General features: G+C 36.5%; 1 protein-coding gene across 4 annotated transcripts in view; it reads left to right on the forward strand.

Moving 5' to 3' along the window:
* Positions 1-19,937, forward strand: part of AHCYL2 (adenosylhomocysteinase like 2) — a 141,008-nt gene that overhangs the window by 38,601 nt on the left and 82,470 nt on the right. The window contains exon 1 of one of the 4 annotated variants that reach the window (XM_081038553.1): positions 3,130-3,276. The exons of the other annotated variants lie outside the window; for them this stretch is intronic. The gene's annotated coding sequence lies outside the window, so the exon portion shown is untranslated. Of the gene's footprint in view, positions 1-3,129; positions 3,277-19,937 lie in introns of those variants that run through there. 4 annotated transcript variants of the gene reach the window in all.

A 19,937-nucleotide genomic window follows, 5' to 3' on the forward strand; every position in this document is an offset into this window, starting at 1 on the left:
GCTGTGGCTAGAACTTCCAGCACTATGTTGAATAGAAGTGGAGAAAGTGGGCAACCTTGTCTTGTTCCTGATCTTAGGGGGAATGGTTTTAGCTTTTCCCCATTGAGTATGATGTTAGCTGTGGGTTTGTCATATATGGCCTTTATTATGTTAAGATATGATCCCTCTATTCCCACTTTCTTAAGGGTTTTTATCATAAAAGGTTGCTGTATTTTATCAAATGCTTTTTCTGCATCTATTGATATAATCATGTGATTTTTATTTTTCATTTTGTTAATGTGGTGTATCACATTACTTGATTTGCGGATGTTGAACCACCCCTGCATACCAGGGATGAATCCCACTTGATCATGGTGTATGATCTTTTTAATGTATTGCTGAATTCTGTTTGCTAATAATTTGTTGAGAATTTTTGCATCTATGTTCATTAGAGATATCGGCCTGTAGTTTTCTTTCTTTGTGGTGTCTTTGTCTGCTTTTGGGATCAGGGTGATAGTGGCTTCGTAAAAAGTGTTTGGGAGTCTTCCTTCCTTCTGGATTTTTTGGAAGAGCTTGAGGAGAATAGGTGATAATTCTTTTTTGAACGTTTTGAAAAATTCACCTGTAAAGCCATCTGGTCCAGGGCTTTTGTTTGTTGGGAGATTATTGATTACTGATTCAATTTCCCTGGTGGTAATCAGACTGTTCAGGCTTTCTGTTTCTTCTTGAGTTAGCTTTGGAAGGTTGTGCGCCTCTAGAAAATTGTCCATTTCTTCAAGGTTGTCAAATTTGTTGGCATATAGTTGCTCATAGTAATTTCTTACAATTTTTTGTATTTCTGTGGTGTCTGTTGTCACTTCTCCTCTTTCATTTCTGATTTTATTAATTTGGGTCCTCTCTCTCCTTTTTTTAATGAGTCTGGCTAAAGGTTTGTCAATTTTGTTTATCTTCTCTAAGAACCAACTCTTGGATTCATTGATCTTTTGTATTGTTTTTCTGGTTTCTATTTCATTTATTTCTGCTCTGATCCTTATTATCTCCTTCCTTGTGCTCCCTTTGGGTTTATTTTGCTGTTCTTTTTCCAGATCCCTTAAGTGTGAAGATAAACTGTCAATTAGTGATGTTTCTTGTTTCTTTAGGTAGGCCTGCAGTGCTATGAACTTCCCTCTTAGGACTGCTTTCGCAGCATCCCATAGATTTTGGGTCGTCGTGTTCTCATTCTCATTTGTCTCAAGATATCTTTTGATTTCTTCTTTGATCTGCTGCTTGACCCATTCATTATTTAGCAACATGTTATTCAGCCTCCATGAATTGGTGTATCTTCCTGGTTTTTTTCCCCTGTAGTTCATTTCTAATTTCATAGCACTGTGGTCAGAGAAGACAATTGGTATGATTTCAATTTTCTTAAATTTATCGAGGCTTGTCTTGTGTCCTAACATATGATCTATTTTAGAAAATGTTCCATGAGCACTTGAGAAGAACGTGTATTCTGCAGCATTGGGGTGAAATGCTCTGAAAATATCAATTAAGTCCAACTGCTCCAAAGTATCATTTAAGGCTGTTGTTTCCATATTGATTTTCTGTCTGGAGGACCTGTCCCTTGTTGTCAGAGGTGTGTTGAAGTCCCCTACTATGATAGTGTTGCTGTTGATCTCTGTCTTTATGTCCATCAGTACCTGTTTTATATATTTAGGTGCTCCTATGTTAGGTGCATAGATGTTTACTAGGGTTATGTCCTCTTGTCGGATTGATCCCTTTATTATTATATAGTGCCCATCTTTGTCTTTTAATATTTTTTTCATTTTAAAGTCTATTTTGTCAGATATAAGTATTGCAACTCCAGCTTTTTTTTTGCTTCCATTTGCATGAAATATGTTACTCCAACCCTTCACTTTCAGCCTGTGTGTGTCTTTTGATCTGAAATGAGTCTCTTGTATACAGCATATACAAGGGTCTTGTTTCCTTATCCACTCAGCCACCCTATGTCTCTTGATTGGAGCATTTAATCCATTTACATTTAAAGTGATTATTGATAGGTACATAGTTATTGCCATTTTTAGATTTGTAGTAAATTGTTTTCATCTTTCTTCTATTTACAGAAGTCCTTTTAGTATTTCTTGCAATGCTGGCTTGGTTGTCATAAATTCTTTCAGTTTGTTCTTTTCTGGGAAGCTCTTTATCTCTCCATCAATTTTAAATGATAGCCTTGCTGGATAAAGCAATCTAGGTTGTAGGCCTTTGTGTTCCATCACTTTGAGTATCTCCTGCCACTCCCTCCTTGCCTTCAATGTTTCTGTAGAAAAGTCATTTGATAGTCTTATGGGAGTTCCCTTGTATGTAACCTTCTGCCTTTCTCTTGCTGCTTTCAAGATTCTCTCTTTGTCTTTAAGCTTTGCCATTTTAACTATAATGTGTCTTGGTGTGGGCCTGTTTGGGTTTATCCTGGTTGGAACTCTCTGCACTTCCTGGGCTTGTATGTTGGTTTCCTTCATCAGGTTAGGGAAGTTTTCTGACATTATTACCTCAAATATGTTCTCAATCCCTTGCTCCTAAAGATCTTAAGGGACTACCTCTTATACCTCTTTGTTAAACAATAGGGCTTCTAAGGATCTTAAGGGTGTTTTCTTACAGTAGCCTCACAAAGAACTTAAGATAGAGAAGGTGGGTATGGCTCTGTTTACTGGAGTGAACCCCTTATAAGATTCATAGGAAACCTACAAGGTTTTTAAATAAATTGTGCTAACAGAAGCAGCTTCAGCTTGGATTACAAGGAACAGAGACAGTAAAAAATGAAAATAGGCCTTTGGACTTTTAACCATCTACAGACAGGAAGCAGGCTGAGACGACTACTCCATTGCAAACGTCAGTCATCTCTTAATGTAAAAGGAAGGATGACTCACAGGGTGGAGCCAAGAGTTTTGGGGAGAATCACTTCCTGGGAGTAGAACTGGGCTTTAATCAAGGAACTGGTGAAATGTGCCTGATTAAATTTCAGAACTTCTATGGACCAGTGACTGTTACGTGTCTCCTATTCCTTCCCTCCTTTCCACATTTTGAATGAGTATCTATTGTAGTTATCCTGAGTCAGTCTCACTATTGTACATTTGTATGTTGGGTGTGTGGGAGCAGATAATTTGTCTCTTTATTCAGATCAAAAGGAACTATACTCCAGTAGCTGTGCCTGAGGAACTGCATCTGAGAAGCCTCAATCACACCTGGACCTGAATTAGATACCAAGATTCTGGACATCAAGCTGATGCCATAATGAGATGAGACTTTTGAAGGTCTTAGGAGAGGGTGAGTGTAATTTGCATGTGGGAGGGACGTGTTGGGACCAGAGGGGCGGTATGTGATAGCTTGTCTCCAAAATGGCCATCATCAGTTTCTTCCCTTATTCAGAGGTGGAGTCTTTTTCTCTCCGCCTCTTGAATCTGGGCTGGCTTTAGTGACTTGCTTGACCGATTGGATGTGACTTTCTGGGACTTCTAAGGCTGGATCATAAGAAGCCTTGCAGCTTCTGCCTATGCTTCTTGGAATTCTCTCTGGGAATACTCACTCTCAGAACCTGGCCAACATGCTGTGAGAGTCCCAAGCTACATGGAGAGGACCCGTGCAGGCACTGGTTGACAGCCGCAGTGAGCTTACCAGCAAACACCCAGCATCAACGAACTGTCAGCCATGTGAGTGAGTGAAGGAACCATATTGGACAGTCCAGCCATAGCAAAACACCAGTGGAGAAGAACAGAGGTCCCAGACAAATAGCTCCTATTGAGACATCCCAGCCCTCTTCATCTATTTAAGTCATCCCATCTGTGGTCCCAGATATGTGGCTCAGAGACACGCTGTTTCTGCTCTGCCCTGCTAGAATTTCTGGCTCCCAGAAACATGAGAGTGATAAAATGATCATTCTTTACTGCTAAGTTTGGGGTAGTTTTTTTTAATGCAGTAATATTACGAGGTAACTGGAACATTGTCAAATTGAATAGAAAGTAAATAATCCAGCTCCATACAGTTTATAAGGGGCATACCTAATAAAACATAAGGAATCAAAGAGATTGGAAGTAAATGTATGGAAAAACATATTCTGAAAGAAAGCTGGTATAGCAGGGTAATAGTAGGCAAAATTAACTTGAAAGGCAAAAACCATTATTAGAGTTAAAAATTATCACAAAAAATTATAAAAGGAATAATTAACCAAGATGCTACAATGATTCCAAATCAGTATGCATCCAACAGCATGGACTCAAAATATATAGATACAAAATATATAGATCGAATACAGGGAGAAAATCTATAGATGTAATTACAGGAATAAATTGATCAATCTACAAAAGCAGGAACTTTTAAGATATCTTTCTTAGTAATTGATGCTCAGACAGACAAAAGATTTGAGAAGATTTGAACAGACTGCCAACAAGCTTGATGTGGTTGGCCTGTTAAGAGCCCTGCACTTAATAGATGAGAATATACTTTCTTTTTAGGCAGTTTTTAAAAAAATGAACATGTTCTGAATTCATAAAGCAAGTCTCAACAAAACTAATAAATGGGTATTACACAGACTATGTTTTCTTCTTCAATTCAGTTAAGATTGAAATTAAAACAAAGGATGATCAAAATTACTTTATATATTTAAAAATTTAAAAGCACATTTCTAAGTAACTCATAGGTCAAAGAAGAAATAATAGAAATTAGAAATACATTTAACTTACCAAAACTGACTCCAGGGATGAAAACTCGAATAGACTTATAATCATTAAATATATTGAATTAGTAAGTAAAAATCTACCCAGTATAAAAGAGGCACAGATGGAATTTTAAAAACAGTTTAATAATGGTTTAATTGACATGTAATAAACTGTACATCTTTAAAGTGTATAAGTTGATAAGTTTTGCCGTAGGTATACAACCGTGAAACTGTCCTCACAATTAAGATGAAGAATATATCTATCACCTCTGAAGTCTTCTGCCCCTTCCCCACACCTAACTCATCCCTAGGCAATCACCTATCTGCTTTATGTTGCAATAGATGAGTTTATGTTTCTAGAATTTTATATAAATGGAACCATGCAGTATATACTTTTGTCTTTTTGGGGGGAGGTGGGGGTGTTCTGTTTCTTTCACTCTTTCATCATTATTTTGAAATTCATCCATGTTGTTGAGTCGTCAAGGTTCATTCCTTTTCATTGTCTGGTAATATTCCATTCTATGGCTAGACCACACTTTGTTTTTCACTTGTTGACAGACATTTAGGTTATTTCCCGTTGGGGGCTATTATAAGTAATGCTGCTGTGAACACTTGTGTACAAGTGTTTACAGACATGTGCTTTCTTTCGTCTTTGTTAATATATATATGAGTGTAATACTTCGATCATGTCAGTGTGTGTTTAACTTTTAAGAAACTGCCAAACTGTTTTCCAGAGTAGTTTTGCCACCACCAGTGGTATAGGAGATCTTGAATTCTTCCACATGCTTTGTATGAGCACTCTTTATTTTCAGCCTGCTTAGTAAGTGGGTAGTAGTATACATCATCTAGTTGAGTTTTGCTTCATTAATGTATTTGACAACCTCTATCTTTCAGTGACTTGTTTGGACCATTTATATTTAAAATGATTATTGATATGGTTAGGTTTAAATCTACCATCTTGCTATTGTTTTCTGTTTGTCCTATCTATTCAAGGTCCGTTTTTCCTTTCTTTTTGTCTTATTTTGAAATAATTATCTTTTTTATTCTTGTATTCCTTTCTGTTTTGTTTTAATGGTTGCTTTTAGGATTCGTAGTATACATCTTTAGCTTGTCACACTTTGCCTTTAAATTCTGTTATACCACTTCACCTATAGTATAAAAATGTACAATAAACTAAAAGAAAAAAATTTACAATAGTTCTTATACCAGAGAAGAAATATACCCCTTTTTTCCCTCTCCACCTTTGTGCTATTTTTGTCATACATTTTCTTCTGTTACTATGAACCCCATACCATCTTATTGTTTTTGTATCAACAGTAAACTATCTTAGAGATTTAAGTAATGAGAAAAAAATCTTATATACGTCTCCATATAGCTACTCTTTCTAGTAGTCTTCATTCCTTTGTGTAGAGTTAAATTTTCATTTGGTATCATCCACTTTGTCAAATGATTTATTTTAACCTTTCTTCTAGTGGGCACTGCTGGTAATGAATTCTGTTGTGTATCTGCAAATGTCTTTATTTCAATTTTGTTTTTGAAATACATTTTTTGCTGAGTATAGAATTCTAGATTGACAATTTTCTTTTCCCCCCATTACTTTAAAGCTGTTGCTTCACTGTTGATTTGCTTGCATTGTTTCTGATGAGAAATCTGTTGTCATCTTTATCTTTGTTCCTCTATACATAATGTGCCTTTTTTTTTTCTTGGCTACTTTTAAGATTGCCTGTTAGTCAGTGGTTTGAAGAATTTGATTATTATGTTATTGATGTAGTTTGCCTTGTGTTCTTGTTGGGATTTACTGAGCATCTTGGACTAGTGGGTGTATTGTTTTTACCAAATTTGGGAAAATCTGGCCATTATCTTTTCAAATATTTTTGTATCCCTTTCCCCTCTTCTTCAAGGAACTCAAATTACATATGTATCAGGCTACTTAGTGTCCCCACAACTCTCTGATGGTCTTTTCCCTCCCTTTTTTCTTTGGTTTATTTTGGATAGTTTCATTTGTTGTGTCTTCAAATTCACTCATTTCTTATTTGGTTTTTATCTATTCTGTTGTTGATTCTACCTAATGTATTTTTCATCTCAGACATTGTAATTTTTATCTCTAGAAATTCGATTTAGGTCTTTCTTTATATCTCCCATGTTTCTACTTAGTTTTCTGAATATAGAATGCAGATATAATAACTGTATTAATGCCCTTGTCTGCTAATTCTAGCATTTGTGTCAATTCTATGTTAGTTTCAGCTGATTGATTTTTACCTCTGTATGGGTCATATTTTTCTGCTCCTTTGCATGTCTTATAAATTTGCTCACATTCCAAACATTGTGAATTTTACCTTGTTGGGTACTGGATCTTTTTCTTTTTCTTTGTTTTGTATCACAGTTAAGTTAGCAAGATAGTTTGACCCTTTCTGGTCTTGCTTTTAAGATTTGTTAGGTGAGGGGCGGCTCAATGGCTCAGTTGGTTAGAGTGTGAGCTCTTAACAACAAGGTTGCTGGTTCAATTTCCGCATGGATGGTGGGCTGTGTCCTCCACAATTAGATTGAAGACAATGAGCTGCCACTGAGCTTCTGCGGGGGCTGCCGGATGGCTCATTTGGTTAGAGCGTGAGCTCTCAACAACAAGGTTGCTGGTTCAATTCCCGCATGGGATGGTTGGCTCTGCCCCCTGCAATTAAAGATTGAAAGCAGTGACTGGACTTTGAGCTGAGGTGCGCCGTCCACAACTAGATTGAGGTTCCGGTGACTTGGAGCTGATGGGCCCTGGAGAAACACACTGTTCCCCAATATTCTCCAATAAAATTTTTTTAAAAAATGTGTTAGGTGAGGCTAGAGCAGTTTCCCACCAAGGGTAATTATTTCCCAAGACCCTTCTGAATACCCAGTGCTCTGTAAATTATGGGGTTTTCTATTGTGGTTGGTAGGAATAGTCATTATTCCTGTTCTATATGAGTGCCAGTTAGTGTTTCATCTAACCCTTTGAACGGTTCCTTATATACAATCACTGATCAGTACTCTGCTGAATATTTGAGGGGTGCCCACCACGTCTCTCCAGAGTGTTCTGTTTATACAGCCCTTTCTTGTCCAGCACTCTGTTCTGCAAACTCTCTGCGTTGGTCTCCCTTGACTCTCAGCTCCATCTCCTCAACTAAGATAGTGTGCTGGGCTCTCCCCTGGTTCCTCCTCCCTGAGCTGTGCCCTGGAAATGGTCTCAAAGCAGTAAGCTGAGATGGTCGCAAAACTTACCTCACTTGTTTCCTGTCTCAGACTTCACTGGCCTTGAACTCTGCCTGTTGAGCAGAGTTCTCAGAACCATTGTTTCATACATTTTGTCTGGTTTTTTTTGTTTGTTTTAGACAGGTAGGTAAATCCTGTACCTGTTAACTCCATATTGGCTGAAAATGGAAGTCCCTATTTTCTGTCCCTACTTTTTAAAATGTGCTTAGAATGTTTTGTGATTCACAAATAAACCAAACAGGTATATTTTTCAAAGGTAGTAATTAGAATTATCCAGACTTGAATTAAACTTTACCTTCTTCTCTTCAAACATTTCCAAGACTAAAGTTTTATATTTTGAGTGTTGTTTTTTTAAGGTAATTCCTTTTGCTTTGATTCTAGAAGAGTTTGCTGGTTATCTTTAAAACAAAGAGATTTATTATGTTCTCTAATTGTATGAATAGAGCATTACTTCTTGTACTACACGCCCCAAGACCTGAACTCGGTGTCACTATCTTGTTTCATAATAGCTTCCAAATAGCATCAGGTGGCCATTCTTGACTTTAAAACCAGCCTGCTCATCTGGTCTGATTTGATCCTGTGACATCAAGGAAGAAACCTCCCAGGAATAGAATAAAAACCATTTTACATCCTGAGGCTTTAAAAAATAAATGAAGATCCAAATATTAAAACCATTTTAATATCTTTAAACCCTTCTACAATAGAGTCATTAAAAAAAGGAAGCACTGTCCTCTAGCCTTGTTAATGAATTATTTAACTTGAATACTATTTTATTATAAATAATTTATTTCTAAGACTTCCTGGAGTAGGAAGACTATGTCCTAGTTGAACTGTTTAAGGGAAGTGATAAGGACATAGATTCTGTTGGTGGAAGTAATAAAGGAAAGAATGATCTGGAGTGGGGGTTGATTTTTGAGTAGAGTGATTCTGAAGTTGAGATGAGAGAGTTTGTCAGTCTTCTCAGAGAGGAAGCGAGGTTCATCAGACGAGTGAGGAATAGGAAAATTCAACCCCAAGGTGAAATAGAAAAAGCTTGAAATACCTCTTTTAGGGGCCATCCTGAGGCAATGTGATTCTTACCTTTTTGAGAATGGGGATGAGGAATCCTTTTGGAGGATTCTAGTTTGTCGCTTTCACTCTTGCTTCCTCTCTTTTATGTTCAATATGCAATTGTTGATTAATTGAAAAGGAGGAATGAAAAAAATTTTCAAGTATTTTTTTCAAAGGAGGAATGTATATTGAGAAATAGAAAATTCAAATCATTAGTTCCTCAAGCTTTATTTTTGGCAAACTGGAATAGTACAGTTTTTATTGCATCAATTTATAGAGTTACAGCTCTATGAAGGTGGACAAATTCCACATTTCATCCACAGGTGAAATCCAGTTAAAATGCTTTGGAGTGTAAAAGATTAGAAGATAAGACACAGAAGGTTCTAGTGCTGCTCAGAGGTTAGTGAGGACGGGACAGGCAGTTCTAGGTGTTGGCATTTGTAAGTATGTTGTAAGTATGTACTTAATACAGCTGTTTAGGGCTACAGTCTTTTCTTTCTCTCCTATCTGTAGCCGCCTCGGTCATTCCTTCAAGAACTCACCAAAGTTTGTTGAATTGTATTAAACTTCAAAATTTTTGTTAGAAGAATTGGGCAGATATCAGTGCATAGAGATTCCTAACAGAATCCACAAGGCAAGGAAATGAACAGCTCTCTGTGTCCTGAGATGACCAGCTAACCTACCCTCACCAGGAAGGATTATTTTGCCAAAGTCTTTCCATGGTGTCAGGGAACTGAGATTGAGGTCTCTAACTTCCAGTATTGGCAAGTCTTAATGAAAAAAAATCACACACACACACACACACACACACACACACACACGAACTTAGGCCCTTGGACTTACTGCCAATCTCTCTATAAGGGAAATGTTCTTCCTGACCTTGTGGAATCCATGTGATTCAACTTCTTTATATCTTTTTATAATTGTGAGCAGTAATCCTCTCTCTCTTGAAACCAGGACTTCCGCTAGCCCAATAAATTTTAGGTATATAAAAACAACTAATTTTAGAGCATAGTGTCTTTTCTACGGTGAAAATGAAAGAACTGAAGTTACACAACATAAAATATAATAGTAATACAAGATGACACAGTGACAACATAACCAGACAGAGTTGTGTGTTCTAGAGCAGTAGTTCTCAAACTTTTGGTCTTGGGAGAACCCATTTACACTCAAAATTTGAGGATCCCAAAGAGTTTTTGTGTATGTGGGTCATATCAGTATTTACTGTATTAGGATTTAAAACAATTTAAATTTATTTAAGACAATAAATGCATTGTGTTACTATTTATTTAAGACTGAGGAATTTTTTAAAAATTATGTTTTATTTGAAAATAATAAGCCCATTACATGTTAAATAAATGACATTTTCATGAAAAATATATTTTCCAAAACAAGGAAACATTTAGTGGGAAGAAAGGTATAGTTTTATATTTTTACAAATCTCTTTGATATCTGGCCTTATTAAAAACAGCTTGAATTTCATTTCTGCATTTGCATTCAGTCTGGTGCATTGCCACACATCATGTATCCTCTGGAAAACTCTTAGTACATATTATCACGAACATACTTTTGGTCTCAAGTACCCCATGAAATTCTTGTTACCTCCAGGGGTTTCTGGACCACTGTTCCCAAACTGTTTATGTGTGGGAAAAAAGAAACACAAGAGTTATCACCATTGGGTAAAGCAAAATTTTCCATGTGTTTAATCAGCACTGACTGTTTAATCTAGTAATTAAGCAGTATAAGATCCAGATGCCAGAATTGAAGTGGGTGGTATGGCTGAAACCTCCAAGCACTGAACTGGGAGTCAATCCCAGTTCATGTGCTTTTCAAAAGTAGTTTTTGTTCAGTGTTTTTGTATTCTGTTGTTAACCAGTGGGAGAAGAAAATTGAGCCAGATCCCTGGGGAAGAATCAAAGAATTTTAGAGATAAAAATGACCTTCAAAGATAATCTAGTCGTAGAATTTTAGACACTCAGATTTGTAAAGTTCCTGAGAGGTCTTCTAATTCAATCCTTAAGCTTTACTTATAATAATTATAACTCATACATGTGATGTAAGACTCGGTGCTTTACATACAATCACATGCTCTCTCGCTCACTTTCTTATCATTTTGATTTTTACTGTTTCTTTTTAATGTTTTTTAATAATAGAAAATATCAAACATGTACCCCATTACCCACTTTCAACAATTGTTAATTCATGGCCAAATGTTTCATATATACCCCTACCTACTCTCCACCCACTCCTGCGGATTACTGGATACAAATTCTAGATATTTTATGATTTCATCTGTAAACATACAAGTGTATATCTCTGAAAGACAAAGATTTAAATAAGTTATTACAATTCTGTTATACCAAAAAACTTAACAGTAATTCTTTTTCTTTCCCCCTGCTGTCTCAATTATCCTTTATTTGTGGTCTGCCATTGGTAATGTTTTCAGTTTTGTTTTTTTTCTCTTCAATTCGCAAGTGTCTCGTCGTACCTACGCAGCGGGCCCTTTTACTAAGGAAACCCAGAGGGATCAGCAAACACAGCCCAGTAATTCTTTTCTGTCTGACTTATTTCACTTAGCATTATACTGTCAAGATCCATCCATGTTGTCACAAATGCTCCTATATCATCTTTCCTTAACGCCGAATAGTATTCCATTGTGTATATATACCACAACTTCTTTATCCATTCATCTATCGAAGGACATTTTGGTTGTTTCCATGTCTTGGCCACCGTAAACAAAGCTGCAATGAACATTGGAGTACACGTGTCTTTATAGAGAAATGTTTTCAGATTTTTTGGGTAGATACCCAGGAGAGCAATTGCTGGGTCATATGGTACTTCTATTCGTAATTTCTTGAGGAACCTCCACACTGCCTTCCATAGCGGCTGCACGAGTCTGCATTCCCACCAACAGTGTATCAGGGTTCCTTTTTCTCCACAGCCTCTCCAACACTTGTTACTATTTGTCTTGTTGATGATAGCCATTCTGACTGGGGTGAGGTGATATCTCGTTGTGGTTTTCATTTGCATTTCTCTGATGATTAGCGATGTTGAGCATTTTTTCATATGTCTATTTGCCATTTGTATGTCCTCTTTGGAGAAATCAGTAATTCTTTTAATAGCATCAAAAACCTAGTGTCATTCATACATATATATTTTTCTTCAGTGTGTTTGAATTGGGATGCAAATAAGTGTACAGTGCTGATTTGTCTCTTAAGGTTTTCCATCTCTTTCTGTCTCTTGTAATTTTTTTGTTGTAGAAACTGAGTTGTTAGTGTTGTAGAGTTTCCTTTAGTCTGAATTTTGCTGATTGCATCTCTGTGGTGTCTTTTAACATGTTCCTTTGTCCTGCATTTCTGTAAATTGGTACTTACATTTAGATGTTTGCTCAGACTTCTTCATGAGTGGTGAGTACTTCCATCTGGAGGTGCATAATATCTGACTCTCTTTTTGTGACGGCAGTAGCTATGATCTTTGCTTAGATTCATTAAATCACGAAGACCTGCAAAATGAGCTCCAAACTATTCTTCATTAGACGGAATACCTCTATATGAGAAACTTCCTCTTCCTAACTATTTGGTTACCCAGTGGTATAGTTCATATAGGAAAGTCAGGATGAATGCTTGATTCTTTCCTTTTATTTACCTATTTCCAAAATAATGAATTGGTTTACTAGCATTCTCCAGTGGTGACCGACTAAGTGTTTTGTTTTATTTTGTTTTTGGTATCATTATGAAGTCCTAGGTTTAAACATTTTAAAATGCTTTAATTCATTACTGTTATTACACATTATTCCTGTTTTAGTAATTTTACTTATTTGTTTCTTCTGATAGACTAAGCTCGAAGATAACATGTTGTAGTCAGTCATCTTTCTGTAACTGGTGCCCTAGTGCATGGCTTTAAATAAGTGTTTGTTGAATGAATGAATGAATGAATGAATGAATATTCTGGGCAGTATTTAAAAAGTATGAGTTCATGATTTAGATGCATGACAGAGGAACAATGTCAAGCACGGCTTTCTTGCTTGATCTGAAAAAAGATGACATAACAGTTAAAAATATTCTGGGTGAATGTGAAAGAAAAAGGTTATTTTTTTTTTAAGTAGGTTATTTAGCAGACATGGAGTTGTTTATGCCCGTTTCCAGTGAATCTTTTCATCAAAATTTTTATTATTTCTCTTGCTATAAGGTAAAGATTGAAAAACATCCTCCCCCGACTGCCGCCCCATTCTTTTCTCCTTTAGTATAAATGGCAAGGAATAGCTACATCACATACTTATTGCCCATGAGTTTATCCATTTATTCTGCAAAACCCAAAATAATTTTAGAGGAAAATACAGCAAAACTAATTTTAAGTACCCACAATATGCTAGGCACTGTTCTGTGCACTTTCATATGGAATTTATCTATCTATCTATCATCTATCGTCTCTCTATCTTATTCTTCCCACAGCCTTATTAAGTAGGTAGAATTATTATCATCTTCATTTTATAGATGAAGTAATTGAGGCACAGAAATTAAATATTAAGTAACTTGCCCAAGGTCACATACCTGAATGTTACAGCCAGGATTCAGATCATGCATTCTTTCTCCAGAGCCTGTGCTATCCCATTACCTTTAGTGACTTTACCACAGACTTTTTGCAGGAAAAAAGGGATGGTGTTCATAAAGGGATTTTATGGTCATGTAATAAAATTGTTCATTCAGTGTCACAAAATCTGTCATTTTATAATAAGTAATCATGGCTAAGGCAATTTTTTTCATTTAAGGAAACCTTATCCCCAGAAAAATGAATCTTAATTTTTTCCCTAGGTCATCATTTCATAGGTAATATTAAGGCAAATATGTATGAACTGTTAAAGAATAAGTTTTTATTATTCTCTTCTTCTAAAAAAATGAGAACTCATAGAATTTGCAGATATTAAACATTTTGAGTAGGAACAATGCTTGTAACGTAATTTGCTATCACTTTCCCTTTGATTAGGTAACTATAACTTGTTTGTTGGGGTTACTAGCATGTTCATAGCATTCTCGTATATGAGCCTTGAAGAGGGAGTTGTCCTAGTTTCTTAATCTCTCCTTATTTCCTTCATTATTCTGATTTATACATGAGAAAGAGAAAATAACTCACAACCACTATAATTATCAGTAATTGTCACAGCTGAAGCTATAGCATATATAATAGAGTCTGCTGATTGTGCAAAATTCCTTGCTGACTGGCTATATGTCGCTCCTTTCTCTCCACTCAATAAAACTGAATGTAATACAATGATTCCCCTCTTATCTGTGGTTTTGCTTTCCATGGTTTCAGTTATCCGCGGTCAATATTACATGGAAAATTCCAGAAATGAACAATTCATAAGTTTTAAATTGCATGCCGTTCTGAGTAGTGTGATGAAATCTTGTGCTATCCCACTGCATCCTACCTGGGATGCGAATCGTCTCTTTGTCCAGTGTCTCCATGCTGTAGAGGCTACCCTTTTGTTAATCACTTAGGAGCCATCTTGGTTGTCAGATTGACCGTCACGGTATCATAGTGCTTGTGTTCAAGTGACCCTTATTTTGAACTTAATAATGGCCCCAAAGTTCAAGAATGGTGATACTGGCAATTTGGGTATGCCAATGAGAAGATGTAAAGTGTATGTATATATAGGTGAAAACATATAGATAGGCTCGGTATTATCAGCTATTTCAGGCATCCACTGGGAGCCTTGTAATGTATCCCACACAGATAAGAGGGGGACTACTGTCTGAGAATGAAAGTGACATTAATAGAGACAACTTATAATCTAATTTATTCATAAAAAGGTACTTAAGTATTATTAAAAATAAGTTATTTGGGACACAGATTTGCCACTTGTAGATTGAGAAGCATGACTCTTAAAGGATATTGCTTAAGCACTTTTCTTCAAATTGATACAACAAAGACATCTAGTAGTATTTTTTTCTTCCCATCTTTGAAACTTTAGTTTTGGGAAGCTCAGATTTAATGGTTGAGGACAAGGAATTTTTTAAAAAGGAAACCAAGAAATGACAATGTTATATTTATTATAATAAGTAATAAAATCTTGCTTATGTCCCAAGACTGATAGGTAAAAAATACTCTTGCATCACATGAAAGTTATATGCAAATATATGTATGCCCTTTAATATCACTGTCTGGGTATGACCTTGAAAATGTTCTAGTAGAAGCCGTGGATTGATTATAACCACAGAATAAAATATTTCTGAGGGAACCCAACACACACACAAATAGAAAAACAATAACAGCAAGAACAAATTAAGTTCTTAAAAGTCAGGGACTTCACATGTTGAATCATTCAAATACAGCAGTCATCCCTTAACTATCTATTGAAACATAGTATAATCCCAGAAAAGAGGTGGCTTAATATGAATTTATATATATTATTGAGAATGAGACTCAGACGTGATTTGCTCTAAACTAAGAAATTCATTTTAGAGACTGTTCACTTTTAGGAACTTAATTTCACAGTCAACATGATTATTCATTTATCGGTTGTGAGAGTGCTTTATCCCATTTGTATTATTTGGTCATAATAAAGAGAATTATTTAGATTAGTGCTCATATTATTTCTCTTTGTATGGATCAAACCAGTTATTTTGTAGGAAAAGTAACATTAATTTAGCTCTTCTTTATTGGGAAAGTGAATGGTGTATTATAGCTGGCATTCAAATATATGTTTAGTTGTTAGAATAATTACTTGTGTGCCCATGATAAATGTTACTTATTTGGACGCATTTGCTTTTTTCCTATTTTTTTTCTTAAGTCGTTTGACTGCATCTCTACAAGGCTACTCATTAGACAGCCAAAAACTCCCCACATGTCTGAGGAAGGGCCAGGAAAGTGTCAGCTCTCTGATTTCCCTAATCTTCATCCCATAATTTTTAAGGGTTGCGGAAATCCGATGAGTTAGATTCTCTCGAGAGGGTGGTCTATTTAGGACTGTTCCAGGGAATGGAATTAACATTTGGGGGGGTCCCTTTTATGTATCAGGCACTTAATATGTGTGAATTCATTTCATCCTTAGAATTCTGTGAGGTAAGTGGTATACCAGTTTTACAGATAAAGGAATTGAGCCTATTCATCAATATACCCTAAGTCATATACCTTAAGTAGTGTGACTATAAACAAAACCTCCTTTAAAATGGAGTCTGGAGACTAGAAAACTCTCACGCATGTGTCACTCCGTGCACACTACTGACCCCAAGAGTAAGAGATGCCCCTTGCGTCTCCGACAGGAAGTGCTACACTTCATTACCTCAGCAGGAGGAAGAAAAGATTCCTCCTTGCCCAGTAACAACAGCTCAGCTAGTGGGAAACTGCCATAACTTAGCCTATGGAAAGTCATGGTACTTCCAACTTTCAGTTTCTTCCAATGGACTCATTTATAACAGCCCCTCCCAGATCCATAAAAGAGCATTCCCCTCCTTTGTTTCTCTGGACTTGCGTGTGGTTCGCCATTAGAGCACATGTCCTGAATTGCAATTCTTTGTTGTTCCCCCGAATAAACCTATTTTGCTGGAGAAATATCTAGCTATTTGTTTAAGGTCAGTTGTGGCAAGACTGTCACTTGAACCCACCTCAGTCTCCAAATATTCTTTCTACAGCACCACTATATTTGAACATGTTGTCTTCTGTTAGTAAATATTTCACTAAGTTGGGGCAGATAATGGGATTAGTAGACAAACTAAGGAGATTGCCAAGATGTGTAATGTGTTTGAAATCACAGGACTATAATGACATTACAAATAGAGTTTTAGATCTTCCACCTAATGTGTGTGTCTTGGACAAGTGATTCATTGCCTTTGTTGGAGTTTCCCAGTGTGTAGAGTGAAGATAATATCTGTTCTACCTTCCCAATGGGATGTTAAGAGAGAGAAAGAGAATGAGAGAATGTGTGTATGTAAGCCTTGAAAATGATAAAACTTTGCAAATGTAAAGTATTATGTACTATGAATATGGAGAGTCATGTAGCTTGGTGGATTGGTATTATTCTTTCAACTAAAGAACAATTAGTTGGTCTTGGCAGTAGGCCATCGGAACTCAAAGAAATAGCATCTGTCAATCACAGTCATTTCTTGGAAGGAAGAATTGAAAAATGGCACAGCAGTTATTCTCCTTGACCTCTTTCTCTGAAAAGGAATTTGATTAGGCAAGCTGTTTTTATAATAGAGTAGAGCCTCTCTCTTCTCTCCAGGGAATTGAAGCTGAGCAGCCACACTTGTTCTGTGAAGCTAGAGCAATCTGGTTTTAAAGGATTTAACTAAATTTATTGTGATTAAGGTTTTATGAAGGATGTGCATTGCCAAGCAGCAGCTTTAAAAATGTTCCATATGAGTCAGTCTGTATCCCAGAACAAGAAACTGCAACTGGTACACTGAGCTCATAGGAGGCACACAATAAATGTGTGAATGTTTAGTAAAAACCGTTATAGAATTATGCCTCATTATTGTCTTAAGGTGAAGGCAATGAATGGCCAGAGAAACAGCTTGAAATGAGTTTCTGTAACTGCAGGCATCCCTGGAGGGTTACCACATGCCCTCGTGGAACTCAGATGGTCTCCAACCAGAAAGATTTTGCTCAATCCTGGAGGTTTGTAAGTATATGTGCATAGTTAAAGCCACTGGTTTAAGTAATTTGGCCAAAGTCAGGATAAAAATAGATTAGTCTGTTTTTCTACAGGCTCTCTACATCCATACTCTTGCCTTTATTTGCTAAATTGATTTTAGGTAATTATATAGCTGATTTTAGACCCTGGAATCTTAGTATCTTAAGCCAGCCTCTTTACTCTGCGGCTCTAGCATTACCCCTCTCAGTATGCGTTACTTAAAGGAACTGATTGGAGACTTGGGAATGTGGTTACGAGAGTTTCATTTTGGGGGAATCATTCAAGATTACTAAAAACAGATATTTGCTTGAAAGTAGAAAATCAAGGAAATATAGGAGTAGTAGAGGATAGGCTACATAAAGGGAACCAATGAGGGACCACTGTACCCCTTAATATACCACCAACCACAGACTTTCCTTCCAATTAAGTACTTTCTCAAAAAATTAGAAACATCCAGGGGAGAAAGATGAAATTATTTTCTGGTGCCATGTTGGCTTGCATTGGATTTAAATATTTTGGCTACCTAGGGTGATTCATGCAATCAATAGAGAGTAAATGCCTAGGGTTTATTAAAATAGAAAGGTTAGGATGCTTACACCTATATTTCACAAAACCTGAAAGGTAAAATAAAAATTTCAGGAGTTTCTGATCCTAAGTGGTTTAGAACAATACTCAAAAGAAATTGTTTCTGAAAACAGCCTTGTAAAAGCAATGAATATGTATTTTCATATTACACTCAACTTACTAGAGTTTTTAACCTGGCCTGGTGAGTTAGCTTTTAGAGGGTTTAGTCTATGTTCTTTCTAGGATTTAGTGTAAGATACATCAGCCTTTTGGAAGTAGGTACCCAACTTGTCAAGACTGCAGGGGAGTGTGTGTGTATGTGTGTATTGTATCTTTAACACAATGTGTGACTATAAGTAGGGTGGTTGGGGGTGTGACAGGAAAGGATTGTAGAGAGGTGGCTGCTCCAAAGAGCAGGAGCGTCTGGAAGACATTACTTTCCTTTTATTCCAATTAGAAATTCTTTGTAGTGCATATACTCCCTGGGTAGTGATGGCAGCAAAGGTTCCCTATGAGTATTTGTTTGCTTTACTTTTACATGAGGTTCATCTTAAAACCGGGCTGAGATGTGCATACTCCTGAAATCAGTTACTCAAAAAGTGTACAACAGACCAACGCCAAGGAGAAGCTACTGTTGGGAGCTTCGGAAAGCTAGTGAACAGCTTCAAGACACTGAGTACTTGGGTAGCAGAAGCGTCAGGCAGGAGATGAGACATGAAGTTTAGAATGCTTTTGCCTGAGGCCTGATAGAAACAGCCTCCCTCCTGCTTGCTGCTAGAAATTGCCTTATAGCTCTGGACTAATGACCCAGAAATTAAAAGCACAATTCTGTCCCTCTCATTTGCAGTATATAACATTTTTTTTCTTATTTATAAAATGAGAAAAATCTTTAAGAAGGGTATTTTTTTGTGAGTGAAGGTTAGTAGTGTGATTTGGAGCTGTTATCAAAATTATTACCTGCTGAATATTCAGTTATTCCCAGTTTATATAATCACGTAGCTAGAGAGTGGTAGAGAAGAAAGCCTGTGGTTTGTTTTGAGAGGAAAGATGCTAACCTCATTTAAAAGTAAAGATCGGAAAATACTCGTTTTCTGTTGGCAAGAGAAGAAAAACCTTGATTTATTCTAGCCGATAAAAGTAGGTTTGTGTTCTATAGGGAACGGAGTGTTCAACATCCAGTCTCTCTATTTCTGATCCCTTAGTGAAATCTGATTTAGGAAATATGAGGTAACCTGGTTTTACTGTTGAACTAGGGGGAAAAAATCACTTTGTCCTATCTAGTTAACTAAATATTTCAAGGTAAGGATCTGAATGAAGATAGTTTAAATTTCCACCACAACTCACAATCAAATGTTGCTGCTCTAGTTTGGTTAGAAACTGTCTCCACCTGCTGGCCACAATTCACTTGACATTTCATGAGGACACTTGGCCTTTGTTTGTTTTGTTTTCCTGAAACATAGGGAAATATGACAGTTATGGAGGGTACATAGGTAGATTACAGTGACTAAAGGCTGTACCTTTAGGTAGCTTTTCCTGAAATTCCTAGAGGCGTTTGGAGAGCTCTTACTAAAGGTGACTTGGGCGATAATTGAAAAGATGCAGGGTGAGGGCTTATTGTAACTAAACCAAAGGGATGATGAGCTCTTACAAAGTGACACGTTTGTAATAGTATGTTTGCCATCTGTCATTCTACCAGTTGAATCAATACCAATTTACTTATTAAACTGTTTGCGTTGTTAATTCTAATTGACTTAAGGTCATCATCTTCCATACTGCTCTTGGTTCAAGCTCTTG

Source organism: Rhinolophus hipposideros (assembly GCF_964194185.1).
Source record: "Rhinolophus hipposideros genome assembly, chromosome: 25".
NCBI classification, from domain to species: domain Eukaryota; kingdom Metazoa; phylum Chordata; class Mammalia; order Chiroptera; family Rhinolophidae; genus Rhinolophus; species Rhinolophus hipposideros.